We start from the raw sequence: 17,880 nt of genomic DNA, 5'->3' as shown, positions 1-17,880 counted from the left end.
ACTCTCTCCCTCTCTGTATGGGCAGAGAGATGTGTGCTGGAGTCAGAGCAGATCTCCACCAGCTGCAACCTGTTCCATAATCAAAACATCTACAAATTCTCAGCCCTGCTACTTCCCCATTTTATTTCATTTAAATTTTTTGCCTTTATTTAACTAGGCAAGTCAGTTAAAAACATTCTTGTTTTCAATGACGGCCTAAGAACAGTGGGTTAATTGCCTGTTCAGGGGTAGAACGACAGATGTGTACCTTGTCAGCTCGGGGAGTTGAACTTGCAACCTTTCGGTTACTAGTCCAACGCTCTAACCACAAGGCTACTCTGCCCCATGTATGGCCAGGTTGCAGTTGCACATCATAATCTCTGCTCAGTCAGTCTACGCTTCTTGCCATTTGTTACTGTTAGATCCTGTTATCCTGGTTTCCTTGCCTGATGCTGTGTTCCTCTCCACTACAGTTCCACCCGCTCTGACTCTGGTCCCCGTCTCCAGTTCCACGTCTCATCATCCTGCTACCTGCTTACCCTGTCTCAACCCCTCTCGCTCCAGCCTCAGCCTCCGCACCTGGTTTCCAGCAACCCACTCCATCTTCCCCGTGTTTCAACCATATACCTTGGTTACTTCATCCCAGTCTCCTCATCTGAGTCTGTTCTTGGGTTCCCCTGTTCCACTCCACGTAACAGCAGGTCTAAGTCGATCCAAACATTGTTAGCACATCAAATGCAATTTTCTTCGTTGTGCTGTATTCCTCTGAGCCGTATACCAGGATTCAGCACTCCTGAGCGAATCTGCTTTGGCTCGATGTCTGGAATTCAATCAGCTCAGTTTGAATTGCGGCCTCATCCAGCGAGGGCTTTGTTTTCTTAGCAAGGGAGGAGATTTACTCCACCTGAGTGGACTGTGAGAGGATCACGTACAAATACTATGATATCCTTGGACATGATGTAGTCTTCAAATCTGGTGGAGAAGTTCCATCATCTTCCATCACCTCTGTGACAATGTTGCCGCCTGGTCCCTCTGTCTGTAGTTTCTTCAGTGTGCTGACGTGCAGTAGCCTTCAAGATGATACATCCGAACTGAACCACTCGAGCTTCTTAGTAAAGGCCTTAAGTTTTTCCACCATATCCACAACTGTTTTCCCTCTTTCTTGTAACTGCAGATTTAACCAGTTTAAGTGACAGAATATGCCAGCCAAAAAAGCTGTGTAGCTTGCAGTTAGCTCTTCAATGTTTCTGTGTCAGGTCTCTGGGTCAGGAAGGCCACTTTGAAAGTTCCATGCTCAGATTCATAATGACGTCTGAGATTGAATTCTTTGTAAACAATGACCTTTTCATTGCAAATAAGACACACTGGCTTGGCATTGGGAAAATATGGTAAGATGAATGCATATCTCTCTATATGTTAGGAGATATATGGTAAGATGAATGCATATCTCTCTATATGTTAGGAGATATATGGTAAGATGAATGCATATCTCTCTATATGTTAGGAGATATATGGTAAGATGAATGCATATCTATCTATATGTTAGGAGATATATGGTAAGATGAATGCATATTTCTCTATATGTTAGGAGATATATGGTAAGATGAATGCATATCTATCTATATGTTAGGAGATATATGGTTAGATGAATGCATATCTCTCTGTATGTTAGGAGATAGATGGTAAGATGAATGCATATCTCTCTGTATGTTAGGAGATAGATGGTAAGATGAATGCATATCTCTCTATATGTTAGGAGATAGATGGTAAGATGAATGCATATCTCTCTATATGTTAGGAGATATATGGTTAGATGAATGCATATCTCTCTGTATGTTAGGAGATATATGGTAAGGTGAATGCATATCTCTCTATATGTTAGGAGATAGATGGTAAGATGAATGCATATCTCTCTATATGTTAGGAGATAGATGGTTAGATGAATGCATATCTCTCTGTATGTTAGGAGATAGATGGTTAGATGAATGCATATCTCTCTGTATGTTAGGAGATATATGGTTAGATGAATGCATATCTCTCTGTATATTCTTCCCTGAAACTTTGATTTTCATTATCCACCTTTCTTTTGATACATTTTGAGATCGACATTTTCTCTTGCTATCAAGCGAATTGTTCTGAAGGAATGTTGACGTTAAAGTAGTGTAGTCTATAGTAGACTACGTAGACCTGTTTTTACCCACCAATCAACGCATAGAGAAATAGACAAAAAAAATAATAATTGAATAGAGACATTTGTGATTGTATGAGCGTAATCAGATCAAAATGATTATGTTCTCGTCCCTGAATTTATTATGTACTAATCGGATTTGTTAAACATGTTGCTCAATTTGTACTGTAGGCCAATTAATTGTGCCAATATTATATTCTAATTATGTTCTGGCCCGCCGACTACTGGCTCGAAGAAAATTTTACCCAAGGCCAAACTTAGTTGATGAATGGTATATTCTCTTGTTACAATTTAGGATATTTTAATCAATAAAGATGTCTCTTATCAGGCTAAATACTTAATGGGTCAGTGGGTCTTTCCTAAAGTTGCATAACATCTTGATTAGTCTCGGAGCACACCCAGTTTCACAGAGCTTATGTTACAGGGGGATGTGAGATGTGTGTCACTTGTGTTTTTATCTACCTGTGGGACACTGCCCTCTGGTGACGGTGAGTGAAGCACTGAGATTACTAGGTGACATTTAAGGATTTTGGATCGCATCTTGGTAATCCAAAAGCATTATGACATCAAGGTGGCATTTTAGTAATCCAAAAGCATTATGACATCAAGGTGGCATTTTAGTCATCCAAAAGCATTATGACATCAAGGTGGCATTTTAGTCATCCAAATGCATTATGACATCAAGGTGGCATTTTAGTCATCCAAAAGCATTATGACATCAAGGTGGCATTTTAGTAATCCAAAAGCATTATGACATCAAGGTGGCATTTTAGTCATCCAAAAGCATTATGACATCAAGGTGGCATTTTAGTCATCCAAAAGCATTATGACATCAAGGTGGCATTTTAGTCATCCAAAAGCATTATGACATCAAGGTGGCATTTTAGTAATCCAAAAGCATTATGACATCAAGGTGGCATTTTAGTAATCCAAAAGCATTATGACATCAAGGTGGCATTTTAGTAATCCAAAAGCATTATGACATCAAGGTGGCATTTTAGTCATCCAAAAGTATTATGACATCAAGGTGGCATTTTAGTCATCCAAAAGCATTATGACATCAAGGTGGCATTTTAGTCATCCAAAAGCATTATGACATCAAGGTGGCATTGGGGAGAAAGTTCAGTGTTGAGGAGGATGTCAGCGATTCAACCAAGGTCGATCTATCCGAGACGTTTATGGGTGATCCTGATTTCGCTAAACCTCCTGAGTTGACCTCTCCTTTGAAAACCCCAAAGGGGAGTTTGTAAGGACAAGTGAAGGAAGAGAGGGTCCCTACAGTTAACACTTAGATGTCTAGGAATCAGCTGATTTCTGATTGCTGAAGAAAGTCAAGATGTTTCCCTCTCCGCTCTAAGTCCAGATGAAGAGTTTGATGAAGTTCGTGTGGTTTACTATGACAGAGATGGAGTTCTAATGAGGAAAATGAATTATTGCGCCACTTCTGGGCAAGACTATTGGCCCATCTAAAATGATCATTCCAGTTACGCTTTGACAAGAGATATTGAGATTGGCTCAAGATGGTAATGAAGTCTATGTTGAGAGTTTACTGCTTTGAGTTTGAGAAAGACTGGGATGAAGAGGTCCCTCTTGTGCTATTTGCATTGTGGGATTGTTGTTCAGGAATCTCTCAATTTTAGTCTGAATGAACTCCTTTGAGTTTGTTGAGAGAGAGGTTGTTGCAGGGAGACACCTCAAAAACAAAACAATTCTGTTGGAGCACTGTTTGCACTTTCCGATACAAATTACATCGTGCCTGTGAGTTTGCCAGTGAGTGTCTGGAGAAGGCGCAAATTAAAATTTGGTACAATCGGAAGGCCCGAGACCGTACTTTCGATGTGGGTGACCAATTCCTAGTTTTGTTGCCTGTTCTGGGTTCACTGTTGCAAGCTCTTTTTTCAGACCCTTACCCGATAGTGAAACAATGTGTAATCTATATTACATCATCGCTGAACCAGAGTGCTTGTCCTATGTTTCTCTGTCTGCGTGCTACACGTTGCTTGTCCTATGTTTCTCTGTCTGCGTGCTACACGTTGCTTGTCCTATGTTTCTCTGTCTGCGTGCTACACGTTGCTTGTCCTATGTTTCTCTGTCTGCGTGCTACACGTTGCTTGTCCTATGTTTCTCTGTCTGCGTGCTACACGTTGCTTGTCCTATGTTTCTCTGTCTGCGTGCTACACGTTGCTTGTCTTATGTTGCTCTGTCTGCGTGCTACGTGTTGCTTGTCCTATGTTTCTCTGTCTGCGTGCTACACGTTGCTTGTCCTATGTTTCTCTGTCTGCGTGCTACACGTTGCTTGTCCTATGTTTCTCTGTCTGCGTGCTACACGTTGCTTGTCCTATGTTTCTCTGTCTGCGTGCTACACGTTGCTTGTCTTATGTTGCTCTGTCTGCGTGCTACGTGTTGCTTGTCCTATGTTGGGGGGGGGGGGGGGTAGAGAAGTTGAACATAGACAGTTTGGTGATGAGAATCTCATGGTTAACAGTATCAAAAGCTTTCCTTAGGTCTAGAAATACAGCCCCAACAACACCCCCTTTGTCCATCTTGGACTTTGCATTTTCCAGAAGAAAGCAGTTGGCCGTTTCTGTGGAGTGTTTCGCTCTGAAGCCAAACTGCATGGAGTGTAATGTGAAGGGGCTGTTGTTGAGGTGGGCAATCAGTTGTTCTGCTACACACTTTTCAACAACCTTCAACACCACAGGTAGTATACTAATGTGCCTGTAGTTTCTAACGTCAGCAGAGCAACCTTCAACACCACAGGTAGTATACTAATGTGCCTGTAGTTTCTAACGTCAGCAGAGCAACCTTCAACACCACAGGTAGTACACTAATGAGCCTGTAGTTACTCTTGTCAGCAGGGTCACCTGATTTCAAGCTGGCTGTTATTATGGCTGACTTCCAGACCCTTGGAAACACCCCCTCTGACCAATAGATGTGTTGATGACCTTAGTAATGGGGCCAATGGGTGACTCTTTGTAGTTTTTAAGAAAGGTAGAGTCCAGCCCAGACGCATATTTGGCTTTACAGTTCTTTAGTGAGCTAACCACTTTGTTCACCTCTGACTCAGAAACCTCCCTTAGGATGAAGATGGGTTGAGTGTCATTCACTGGCGCTGAGCCCAAACCAGTGGCATGGTTCTGAGTCAACAAAGTAGGTATTGAAGGCTGTTGCTATTTCGACTGTATCCTATGTTAGACTGTCATTCACATTCATTTCTAGTCTTTTTGCAGTGCTACTATGGTCTTTCCCTGTTAACTTTTTTTTAAATTCTCCCAGATCAACTTCGAATTGAGGTTTGCTTCACCAATTATGTTGATACAAAAGTTTGGCTTGGCCTGTCCGATTTCTTTCATCACCTTATTTCTCATGGTGGTAAACCTACGTCTGTCATGCTCTGATTTGGACTTTAAGGATGTTTTTAGAGCATGATCTCGTTCGTTTCCAGATTTCTCCATTTAGCCAAGGAAGAGGGCTCTTTTGGCCAGGTTTTGTATTTTGATCTTCTTTAGGAAAACATTTATTGTCATCTGGATTGTGGATAGAAAAACCTGACTATCAGCTTCCACATTTGTATAGGACAAGAGATCATTCCCTTAAATGAGTTATCAAAATAATGGAATTAACTGTTAGGTATTCTGAGCTGATCAGGTGTTCCAACAGTAGAGAGGTTAAACCTGTTCTTGTAAATCTTTCTGGCCCTTAAGTGTCAGATTATGATCAGATAGCCCAGTAACCATATTGAATGATTTAGTTACTCTCTCTGGTTTATTACTGAACACCAGATCAATCTGTGTTTTAGAACACCAGATCAATCTGTGTTTTAGAACACCAGATCAATCTGTGTTTTAGAGCACCAGATCAATCTGTGTTTTAGAACACCAGAACAATCTGTGTTTTAGAACACCAGATCAATCTGTGTTTTAGAACACCAGATCAATCTGTGTTTTAGAACACCAGATCAATCTGTGTTTTAGAGCAACAAGTCACCCTGGTTGGCCCTTTAACTAGTTGTGTAAGGTCAAAGGTATTAGTCATCTGTTTGAGGGTTGTCCTACAAGACTTGTCTTCATAATTCATGTTAAAATCTTTCCCAAAATCACATTCCCTAAGCATGTTATTAAACTGATCAATGCACACGTTTGGTGGAAGGTGGCCTATACATTCCAATAAGGGTAAAATACACTTTTGGTGGAAGGTGGCCTATACATTCCAATAAGGGTAAAATACACTTTTGGTGGAAGGTGGCCTATACATTCCAATAAGGGGAGAAGACAGTAACGTTTAGGCCGATGCATTCTTGTTCATTATCACATGACCACTCAATTTGTTTAATGTAAATCATCACACCCCCTCCTCTTCCTTCAATCCTGTTTCTCCTGAAGACATTGTAGCCAATCACAATCACAGCAGCATATGTGGAGGTTTTATGGAGCCGTGTCTCTGAGAGGCAGAGGAAGTCAAGGTTGGAGTCTGTGAGTAGATGTTGAATTTGATCACTTTTTGGAATGACACTATGAATGTTCAAGTGACCCCCTAGTAGTCCCTTGGGCTTAGTTCGTGGGTCCCAGATGACTCAAGAATTATTGACACATTGAAAAAAGTTAAATGGTATCTGTTTTCTGACGGCTGGGTTTAGGCCATTTTGTTTAGTTTTGATTAGGGGCAGTTCGGTAGTGCAATTAACTCTCCCTTCTGCTTGCACTGGATACGGGGAACCAATTAAAACAGTGTACCAGGAGCAGAGTATAGCGACTTGGATATGTTTGGAGAGTCACATGACATGTTGGAGCTGGGTAACTCAAGAGAAGTTATGAGGCCATAGCACTCACCCACTTCCACCGTGGCGATGAATAGAGGACCTGGCCATCCACTGCTTTCCACTTCAGTGAGTATCGCTGGCTCTGTAATTTAAGGCCCAGGGTTGAGTTGTACATCCCCGGAAAGAAGGAGGGTGGTGAACAGGTAGATTAGCAGTTTCCGATAGATGTTGGACTTGTGTTTGTTACTCATAAGCGATTCAGTCACATAGGGAGCGAGGCAGACTTGGCCAATTATTCAGAACATTATGACATGGTGTGTACTGTGTTGGCATTCCCCAACAGTTGATTGATTGTGTCAGGGAAGAGAAGAGAGGGGAGGGGAGGGAGGAGACGGAGAGGAAAGAGAGGAGAGAGGGAGGAGACGGAGAGGAAAGAGAGGAGAGAGGGAGGAGACGGAGAGGAAAGAGAGGAGAGAGGGAGGAGACGGAGAGGAAAGAGAGGAGGAGGGAGGAGACGGAGAGGAAAGAGAGGAGGAGGGAGGAGACGGAGAGGAAAGTGAGGAGAGAGGGAGGAGACGGAGAGGAAAGAGAGGGGAGGGAGGAGACGGAGAGGAAAGGGAGGAGATAGACGGAGAGGAAAAGGAGGAGACGGAGAGGAAAGAGAGGAGGAGGGAGGAGACGGAGAGGAAAAAGAGGAGAGAGGGAGGAGACGGAGAGGAAAGAGAGGAGGGAGGAGACGGAGAGGAAATGGAGGAGATAGAGGGAGGAGACGGAGAGGAAAGGGAGGAGATAGAGGGAGGAGACGGAGAGGAAAGGGAGGAGAGGGAGGAGACAGAGAGGAAAGGGAGGAGAGGGAGGAGACGGAGAGGAAAGGGAGGAGAGGGAGGAGACAGAGAGGAAAGGGAGGAGACGGAGAGGAAAGAGGGAGGAGAGAGGGAGGAGACGGAGAGGAGAGGGGGAGGAGAGAGAGAAATAATAACAAGTTATTATTTACAATGACAGCCAGGACAAACCTTAACCCTTACGAATCTGGGACAATTGTGCGCCACCCTATGGTATTCCCAATCACGGGCTGGTTGTGATACAGCCTGGAATCAAACCGGGGTCTGTAGTGACTACAACTCAGTGTAACGATTTCGATGTTATGGTAGACATGTTTAGGTAGGAAAAATAATCTGATTGATATCCCTTTAAATGGAGCGAAGGCAGGAAAAACAGCACTTCCGGGTTGGATTTTCCTCATGTTTTCGCCCTCAATATCAGTTCTGTTATACTCACAGAGTACTCACTGTTATACTCATAATCTGACAATTATATGCATATTCTAGATTCTGGGCCTGAGAAATAGGCAGTTTAATTTGGGTACGTGTTTCATCCAAACATCAAAATACTGCCCCCTACACTCAACAGGTTAACAAGAAGTTAAGCTTTATTTTGATGTATTACATTAATATTTTCGTGATTGTTGAATATTGATATTTCTATAGTTTGAATTTGGCGCGCTGCAATATCACTGGATGTTGTCAAATAAATCCCGCTAATGGGAGTCGAGCGGGATTCGCACTTAAAGGATCCCCCTACCCTGACCATTTCGAATCCCACCGTACCTTCTCCGCTATGCAATCTGGTTTCAGAGCTGGTCATGGGTGCACCTCAGCCACGCACAAGGTCCTAAATGATATCTTACCCGCCATTGATAAGAAACAATACTGTGCAGCCGTATTCATTGACCTGGCCAAGGCTTTCGACTCTGTCAATCACCACATCCTCATCGGCAGACTCGATAGCCTTGGTTTCTCAAATGATTGCCCCGCCTGGTTCACCAACTACTTCTCTGATAGAGTTCAGTGTGTCAAATCGGAGGGCCTGTCGTCCGGGCCTCTGGCAGTTTATGGGGGTGCCACAGGGTTCAATTCTTGTATACAGAGAAGAGAGTCGGCCCATCAATGATGTCACTCTTGCTGCTTGTGAGTCCACCTCTACGCAGACGACACCATTCTGTATACTTCTGGCCCTTCGTTGGACACTGTTAACAACCCTCCAGACGAGCTTCAATGCCAAACAACTCTCCTTCCGTGGCCTCCAATTGCTCTTAAATACAAGTAAAACTAAATGCATGCTCTTCAACCGATCGCTGCCTGCACCTGCCCGCCCATCCAACATTACTTCTCTGGACGGTTCTGACTTAGAATATGTGGAGAACTACAAATACCTAGGTGTCTGGTTAGACTGAAAATTCTCCTTCCAGAGTTATATCTCCATTCCAAAGTTAAATCTAGAATTGGCTTCCTATTTCGCAACAAAGCATCCTTCACTCATGCTGCCAAACATACCCTTGTAAAACTGATCATCCTACCGATCCTCGACTTTGGCGATGTCATTTACAAAACAGCCTCCAATACCCTACTCAACAAATTGGATGCAGTCTATCACAGTGCCATCCGTCATTGTCACCAAAGCCCCATATACTACCCACCACTGCGACCTGTACGCTCTCGTTGGCTGGCCCTCGCTTCATACTCGTCGCCAAACCCACTGGCTCCAGGTCATCCACAAGACCCTGCTAGGTAAAGTCCTCCCTTATCTCAGCTCGCTGGTCACCATAGCAGCACCCACCTGTAGCACGCGCTCCAGCAGGCATATTTCTCTGGTCACCCCCAAAACCAATTCTTCCTTTGGCCGCCTCTCCTTCCAGTTCTCTGCTTCCAATGACTGGAACGAACTACAAAAATCTCTGAAACTGGAAACACTTATCTCCCTCACAAGCCTTAAGCACCAGCTCTCAGAGCAGCTCACAGATTACTGCACCTGTACATAGCCCATCTATAATTTAGCCCAAACAACTACCTCTCCCCCTACTGTATTTAATTAATTTATTTATTTTGCTCCTTTGCACCCCATTATTTTTATTTCTACTTTGCACATTCTTCCACTGCAAATCTACCATTCCAGTGTTTTACTTGATATATTGTATTTACTTCACCACCATATCCTTTTTTTGCCTTTACCTCCCTTATCTCACCTCATTTGCTCACATCGTATATAGACTTGTTTATACTGTATTATTGACTGTATGTTTGTTTTACTCCATGTGTAACTCTGTGTCGTTGTATGTGTCGAACTGCTTTGCTTTATCTTGGCCAGGTCGCAATTGTAAATGAGAACTTGTTCTCAACTTGCCTACCTGGTTAAATAAAGGTGAAATAAAAATAATAAAAAAATCCACAAGAGGTTAACCCCCCCTGACTTGCCACTCACGCACGCAATGCACCCTCCTCAGACTGACTTGCACCAAAAGCTCAGCCTTAAGGGCTTTCTCAGGGACGAAGAGTCAGCCTTCAGGGCTTTCTCAGGGACGAAGAGTCAGCCTTAAGGGCTTTCTCAGGGACGAAGAGTCAGCCTTAAGGGCTTTCTCAGGGACGAAGAGTCAGCCTTCAGGGCTTTCTCAGGGACGAAGAGTCAGCCTTAAGGGCTTTCTCAGGGACGAAGAGTCAGCCTTAAGGGCTTTCTCAGGGACGAAGAGTCAGCTTTCAGGGCTTTCTCAGGGACGAAGAGTCAGCCTTAAGGGCTTTCTCAGGGACGAAGAGTCAGCCTTCAGGGACGAAGAGTCAGCCTTCAGGGCATTCTCAGGGACGAAGAGGCAGCCTTCAGGGACGAAGAGTCAGCCTTCAGGGCTTTCTCAGGGACGAAGAGTCAGCCTTCAGGGCTTTCTCAGGGACGAAGAGTCAGCCTTAAGGGCTTTCTCAGGGACGAAGAGTCAGCCTTCAGGGACGAAGAGTCAGCCTTCAGGGACGAAGAGTCAGCCTTAAGGGCTTTCTCAGGGACGAAGAGTCAGCCTTAAGGGCTTTCTCAGGGACGAAGAGTCAGCCTTAAGGGCTTTCTCAGGGACGAAGAGTCAGCCTTCAGGGACGAAGAGTCAGCCTTCAGGGCATTCTCAGGGACGAAGAGTCAGCCTTCAGGGACGAAGAGTCAGCCTTCAGGGCTTTCTCAGGGACGAAGAGTCAGCCTTCAGGGACGAAGAGTCAGCCTTAAGGGCTTTCTCAGGGACGAAGAGTCCATAAGGGTCAGCTACAGCTTAAAGGTCTACTTTCCGCAACCCCACCGAACGATCAACAGGGGGCGCTTCAATAAACTTGGAGATGGCTGAGGCAGCCAGTCTACTGAATACACAAACTAAACAAGTCATCCAAACTCACAACCTACCGTCACACCTCAATCATCAATCACAGAGCGCTCAGAGCAGCAGGGTTCGGTGGGTTTAATGGAGTGATCCCGGATGAGCCCCTAATATGTTACGTACTCCTCTAGGAAGAGGGATCGCAACACCCTGCTACAACTCAACTCCCTGTGGAGTGAAAGAGGTATGGGACTGTAGGTGTGAGTAAGGATGACAAAGGCAGAGAGGGGTACCGTTTACAAGGAATTTATTCAGTCACACGGTAATATGGGGAAAAGGGGGCTGGACGGAACCAAAGCAAAGGAAGTAAATGTCAAAGTCCCCTGACCTACCTTACCTGCCTACCCACTACTTACCTAACCTCTCCTACCTTACCTGCCTACCCACTACTTACCTAACCTCTCCTACCTTACCTGCCTACTCACTACTCACCTAACCTCTCCTACCTTACCTGCCTACCCACTACTTACCCAACCTCTCCTACCTTACCTGCCTACCCACTACTTACCTAACCTCTCCTACCTTACCTGCCTACCCACTACTTACCTAACCTCTCCTACCTTACCTGCCTACCACTACTTACCTAACCTCCTCCTTACCTGCCTACCCACTACTTACCCAACCTCTCCTACCTTACCTGCCTACCCACTACTTACCTAACCTCTCCTACCTTACCTGCCTACCCACTACTTACCTAACCTCTCCTACCTTACCTGCCTACCCACTACTTACCTAACCTCTCCTACCTACCCACTACTTGCCTACCCACTACTTACCTACCTACCCACTACTTACCTACCTACCTACTACTTACCTACCTACCTACTACTTACCTACCTACCTACTACTTACCTACCTACCTACTACTTACCTACCTACCTACCTACCTACTACTTACCTACCTACCTACTACTTACCTACCTACCTACCTACCTACCTTCCTTACCTGCCTACCCACTACTTACATACCTACCTACCTATCTTAGCACCACCTGGTGCGTTAACCATAATACAAGGGGTGGTCCTCCCAGGTCTTACCTAGTGTGCATAAACAGTAAATACTACGGGTTATGTACGCCCGCACGCCTCTTTCCTAAGCACTCCCTAGGTGCCTTCCCCTTCCCCCAAATGAAACAGAATAATACAAACGTCACAACAAAAACAGGGAAAAAACTAACTCAGGACATTAAAGAAGCTCTCTCTCTCTGAGCAACAAACTAACACAGAACATAACAATCAGCAACAACTAACAGCACATACCAAATCTCTTTCTGAGAAACAACCAACATATGATATAACCCTCAGCTCTATCTGAGAAACAACCATCACAGGGCATCACCCTCATTTCTCTTCTGAGCAACAGAACACTGGCTTTATATAGCTGGAGAAGGAGTCTAATGGGGTACAGCTGTATCCTGACGAGGGGGCGTGGTCAGCTCTCCAATCATCGATGTGGCCGACCAATCAGCTGCTTGGGGGGAATTTCAGGAAGCCATCCTGAAACACACACATACAAGCAAAACCACAACACAGAAACTGGGGAACGTAACAGTAGATATGGTGTTATTTACTGTAGACATGGTGTTATTTACTGTAGATATGGTGTTATTTACTGTAGGCATGGTGTTATTTACTGTAGGCATGGTGTTATTTACTGTAGACATGGTGTTATTTACTGTAGACATGGTGTACTGTAGGCATGGTGTTATTTACTGTAGACATGGTGTTATTTACAGTAGACATGGTGTACTGTATACATGGTGTTATTTACTGTAGGCATGGTGTTATTCACTGTAGACATGGTGTTATTTACAGTAGACATGGTGTTATTTACTGTAGGCATGGTGTTATTTACTGTAGACATGGTGTTATTTACTGTAGGCATGGTGTTATTTACAGTAGACATGGTGTTATTTACTGTAGGCATGGTGTTATTTACTGTAGACATTGTGTTATTTACTGTAGGCATGGTGTACTGTAGACATGGTGTTATTTACTGTAGACATGGTGTTATTTACTGTAGGCATTGTGTTATTTACTGTAGACATGGTGTTGTTTACTGTAGGCATGGTGTTATTTACTGTAGACATGGTGTTATTTACTGTAGGCATGGTGTACTGTAGACATGGTGTTATTTACTGTAGACATGGTGTTATTTACTGTAGGCATGGTGTACTGTAGACATGGTGTTATTTACTGTAGACATGGTGTTATTTACTGTAGGCATGGTGTTATTTACAGTAGACATGGTGTTATTTACTGTAGGCATGGTGTACTGTAGACATGGTGTTATTTACTGTAGGCATGGTGTACTGTAGACATGGTGTTATTTACTGTGGACATGGTGTTATTTACTGTAGGCATGGTGTACTGTAGACATGGTGTTATTTACTGTAGGCATGGTGTTATTTACTGTGGACATGGTGTTATTTACTGTAGACATGGTGTACTGTAGATATGGTGTTATTTACTGTAGGCATGGTGTTATTTACAGTAGGCATGGTGTACTGTATACATGGTGTTATTTACTGTAGGCATGGTGTTATTTACTGTAGACATGGTGTTGTTTACTGTAGACATGGTGTTACTTACTGTAGGCATGGTGTTATTTACAGTAGGCATGGTGTACTGTATACATGGTGTTATTTACTGTAGGCATGGTGTTATTTACTGTAGACATGGTGTTGTTTACTGTAGACATGGTGTTATTTACTGTAGGCATGGTGTTATTTACTGTAGACATGGTGTTATTTACTGTAGACATGGTGTACTGTAGACATGGTGTTATTTACTGTAGACATGGTGTCATTTACTGTATAAATGGTGTACTGTAGAGATGGTGTTATTTACTGTAGACATGGTGTTATTTACTGTAGACATGGTGTTATTTACTGTAGACATGGTGTACTGTAGACATGGTGTTATTTACTGTAGACATGGTGTCATTTACTGTATAAATGGTGTACTGTAGAGATGGTGTTATTTACTGTAGGCATATGGTGTTATTTACTGTAGGCATGGTGTTATTTACTGTAGACATGGTGTTATTTACTGTAGGCATGATGTCATTTACTGTAGGCAGGATGTTATTTACTGTAGGCATGGTGTACTGTAGACATGGTGTTATTTACTGTAGACATGGTGTTATTTACTGTAGGCATGGTGTACTGTAGACATGGTGTTATTTACTGTAGACATGGTGTTATTTACTGTAGGCATGGTGTTATTTACTGTAGGCATGGTGTTATTTACTGTAGGCATGATGTTATTTACTGTAGACATGGTGTTACTTACTGTAGGCATGGTGTTATTTACAGTAGGCATGGTGTACTGTATACATGGTGTTATTTACTGTAGGCATGGTGTTATTTACTGTAGACATGGTGTTGTTTACTGTAGACATGGTGTTGTTTACTGTAGGCATGGTGTTATTTACTGTAGACATGGTGTTATTTACTGTAGACATGGTGTACTGTAGACATGGTGTTATTTACTGTAGACATGGTGTCATTTACTGTATAAAGGGTGTACTGTAGAGATGGTGTTATTTACTGTAGGCATATGGTGTTATTTACTGTAGGCATGGTGTTATTTACTGTAGACATGGTGTTGTTTACTGTAGACATGGTGTTATTTGCTGTAGACATGGTGTTATTTACTGTAGGCATGGTGTTATTTACTGTAGACATGGTGTACTGTAGACATGGTGTTATTTACTGTAGACATGGTGTACTGTAGACATGGTGTTATTTACTGTAGGCATATGGTGTTATTTACTGTAGGCATGGTGTTATTTACTGTAGACATGGTGTTATTTACTGTAGGCATGGTGTCATTTACTGTAGGCAGGATGTTATTTACTGTAGGCATGGTGTACTGTAGACATGGTGTTATTTACTGTAGACATGGTGTTATTTACTGTAGGCATGGTGTACTGTATACATGGTGTTATTTACTGTAGACATGGTGTTATTTACTGTAGACATGGTGTTATTTACTGTAGGCATGGTGTTATTTACTGTAGACATGATGTTATTTACTGTAGGCAGGATGTTATTTACTGTAGACATGGTGTCTTTTACTGTATAAATGGTGTAGTGTATACATGGTGTTATTTACTGTAGTCATGGTGTTATTTACTGTAGGCATGGTGTTATTTACTGTAGGCAGGATGGTATTTACTTTAGACATGGTGTTATTTACTGTAGACATGGTGTAATTTACTGTAGACATGGTGTTATTTACTGTAGGTATGGTGTTATTTACTGTAGACATGGTGTTATTTACTGTAGGCATGGTGTTATTTACTGTAGGCAGGATGGTATTTACTGTAGACATGGTGTTATTTACTGTAGTCATGGTGTTATTTACTGTAGACATGGTGTTATTTACTGTAGGCATGGTGTTATTTACTGTAGGCATGGTGTTATTTACTGTAGACATGGTGTTATTTACTGTAGATATGGTGTTATTTACTGTAGACATGGTGTTATTTACTGTAGGTATGGTGTTATTTACTGTAGACATGGTGTTATTTACTGTAGGCATGGTGTTATTTACTGTAGGCAGGATGGTATTTACTGTAGACATGGTGTTATTTACTGTAGTCATGGTGTTATTTACTGTAGACATGGTGTTATTTACTGTAGGCATGGTGTTATTTACTGTAGGCATGGTGTTATTTACTGTATACATGGTGTTATTTACTGTAGATATGGTGTTATTTACAGTAGACATGGTGTTATTTACTGTAGGCATGGTGTTATTTACTGTAGGCATGGTGTTATTTACTGTAGGCAGGATGTTATTTACTGTAGACATGATGTTATTTACTGTAGACATGGTGTTACTTACTGTAGACATGGTGTTATTTACAGTAGGCATGGTGTACTGTATACATGGTGTTATTTACTGTAGGCATGGTGTTATTTACTGTAGGCATGGTGTTATTTACTGTAGGCAGGATGGTATTTACTGTAGACATGGTGTTATTTACTGTAGACATGGTGTTATTTACTGTAGACATGGTGTTATTTACTGTAGACATGGTGTTATTTACTGTAGATATGGTGTTATTTACAGTAGACATGGTGTTATTTACTGTAGACATGGTGTTATTTACTGTAGACATGGTGTTATTTACTGTAGACATGGTGTTATTTACTGTAGATATGGTGTTATTTACAGTAGACATGGTGTTATTTACTGTAGGTATGGTGTTATTTACTGTAGGCATGGTGTTATTTACTGTAGACATGGTGTTATTTACTGTAGACATGGTGTTATTTACTGTAGGTATGGTGTTATTTACTGTAGGCATGGTGTTATTTACTGTAGACATGGTGTCATTTACTGTAGACATGGTGTTATTTACTGTAGGCATGGTGGTGGCAGCATCATGCTGTGGGGATGTTTTTCAGCGACAGGGACTGGGAGACAAGTCAGGATCGAGGCAAAGATGATTGGAGGAAAGTACAGAGAGATCCTTGATGAAAACCTGCTTCAGAGTGTTAAGGACCTCAGACTGGGGCGCAGGTTCCCCTTCCAACTGGACAACGGCTGTAAGCACACAGCCAAAACAACGCAGGAGTTGCTTCTGGATAAGTCTTTGATTATCCTTGAGTGGCAAGATCCCGGACTTGAACCCGATCTCACGTCTCTGGAGAGAACTGAAAATAGCTGTGCAGCGACGCTCCCCATCCAACCTGACAAATCTTGAGAGGATCTGCAGGGAAGAATGAGAGAAACTCCTCAAATGCAGGTGTGCCAAGCTTGTAGCGTCATACCCAAGAAGACTCAATTCTGTAATCGCTGCCAAAGGTGCTTCAATAAAGTACTAGGTAAAGGGTCTGAATACTTATGTAATATTTCAGTTTATTTGCAATAAATTTACAAAAATGTATAACCCGTTTTTGCTTTGTCCTTATGGGATGTGTAGATTAAGGAGGGGAAATAATTTAATCAATTTTAGAACAAGGTTGGAAAATGTTGGAAAAGTCAAGGCGTCTGAATATGTCCCGAAGGCATCTATATAGCTACTTTGCACTTTAGTTTATGTCACAGAAAATGACCAGATAGCTACATGTACTAAGAAATGACATGTTAACATGGTGAATACATATAAATGCATTACTGTAGTTGTTTGTTTGTTTGTTTTTGTGGAACATTTGTACATTTTTTGGGGAAAATACCTGATCAAATAAACCTTTATTTGTGAAATGCCTTACTGTGAAATGCCTTACTGTGAAATGCCTTACTGTGAAATGCCTTACTGTGAAACGCCTTACTGTGAAATGCCTTACTGTGAAATGCCTTACTGTGAAATGCCTTACTGTGAAATGCCTTACTGTGAAATGCCTTACTGTGAAATGCCTTACTTACAAGCTCTCATTAACCAAAAGTACAATTCAAGAAGAGTTAAGAAAATATTTACCAAATAAACTAAAGTAAAAAATGATAATAAAAATTGACACAATGACAATAACGAGAGTATATACAGGGGGACCGTTACTGAGCCAGCAGTGTACAAAAGGGGGGGGGTCAATGTAAATAGTCCGGGTAGCCATTTGATTAATTCTTCAGCAGTCATATGGCTTGGGGGTAGAAGCTGTTGAGGAGCCTTTTGGTCCTAGACTTGGCGTTCAGGTACCGCTTGCCGTGCGGTAGCAGAGAAAACAGTCTATTAGACTGTAAAGAAAGAGGAATGGTGATTTTATTGGCTTTCCTCTGACACCGCCTATTATATAGGTCCTGGATGGCAGGGAACTTGGCCCCAGT

Source organism: Oncorhynchus nerka, linkage group LG15, assembly GCF_034236695.1.
Source record: "Oncorhynchus nerka isolate Pitt River linkage group LG15, Oner_Uvic_2.0, whole genome shotgun sequence".
NCBI lineage: Eukaryota > Metazoa > Chordata > Actinopteri > Salmoniformes > Salmonidae > Oncorhynchus > Oncorhynchus nerka.
The sequence above is the reverse complement of the archived record's forward strand: the minus strand, read 5'-3'. Positions refer to the sequence as shown.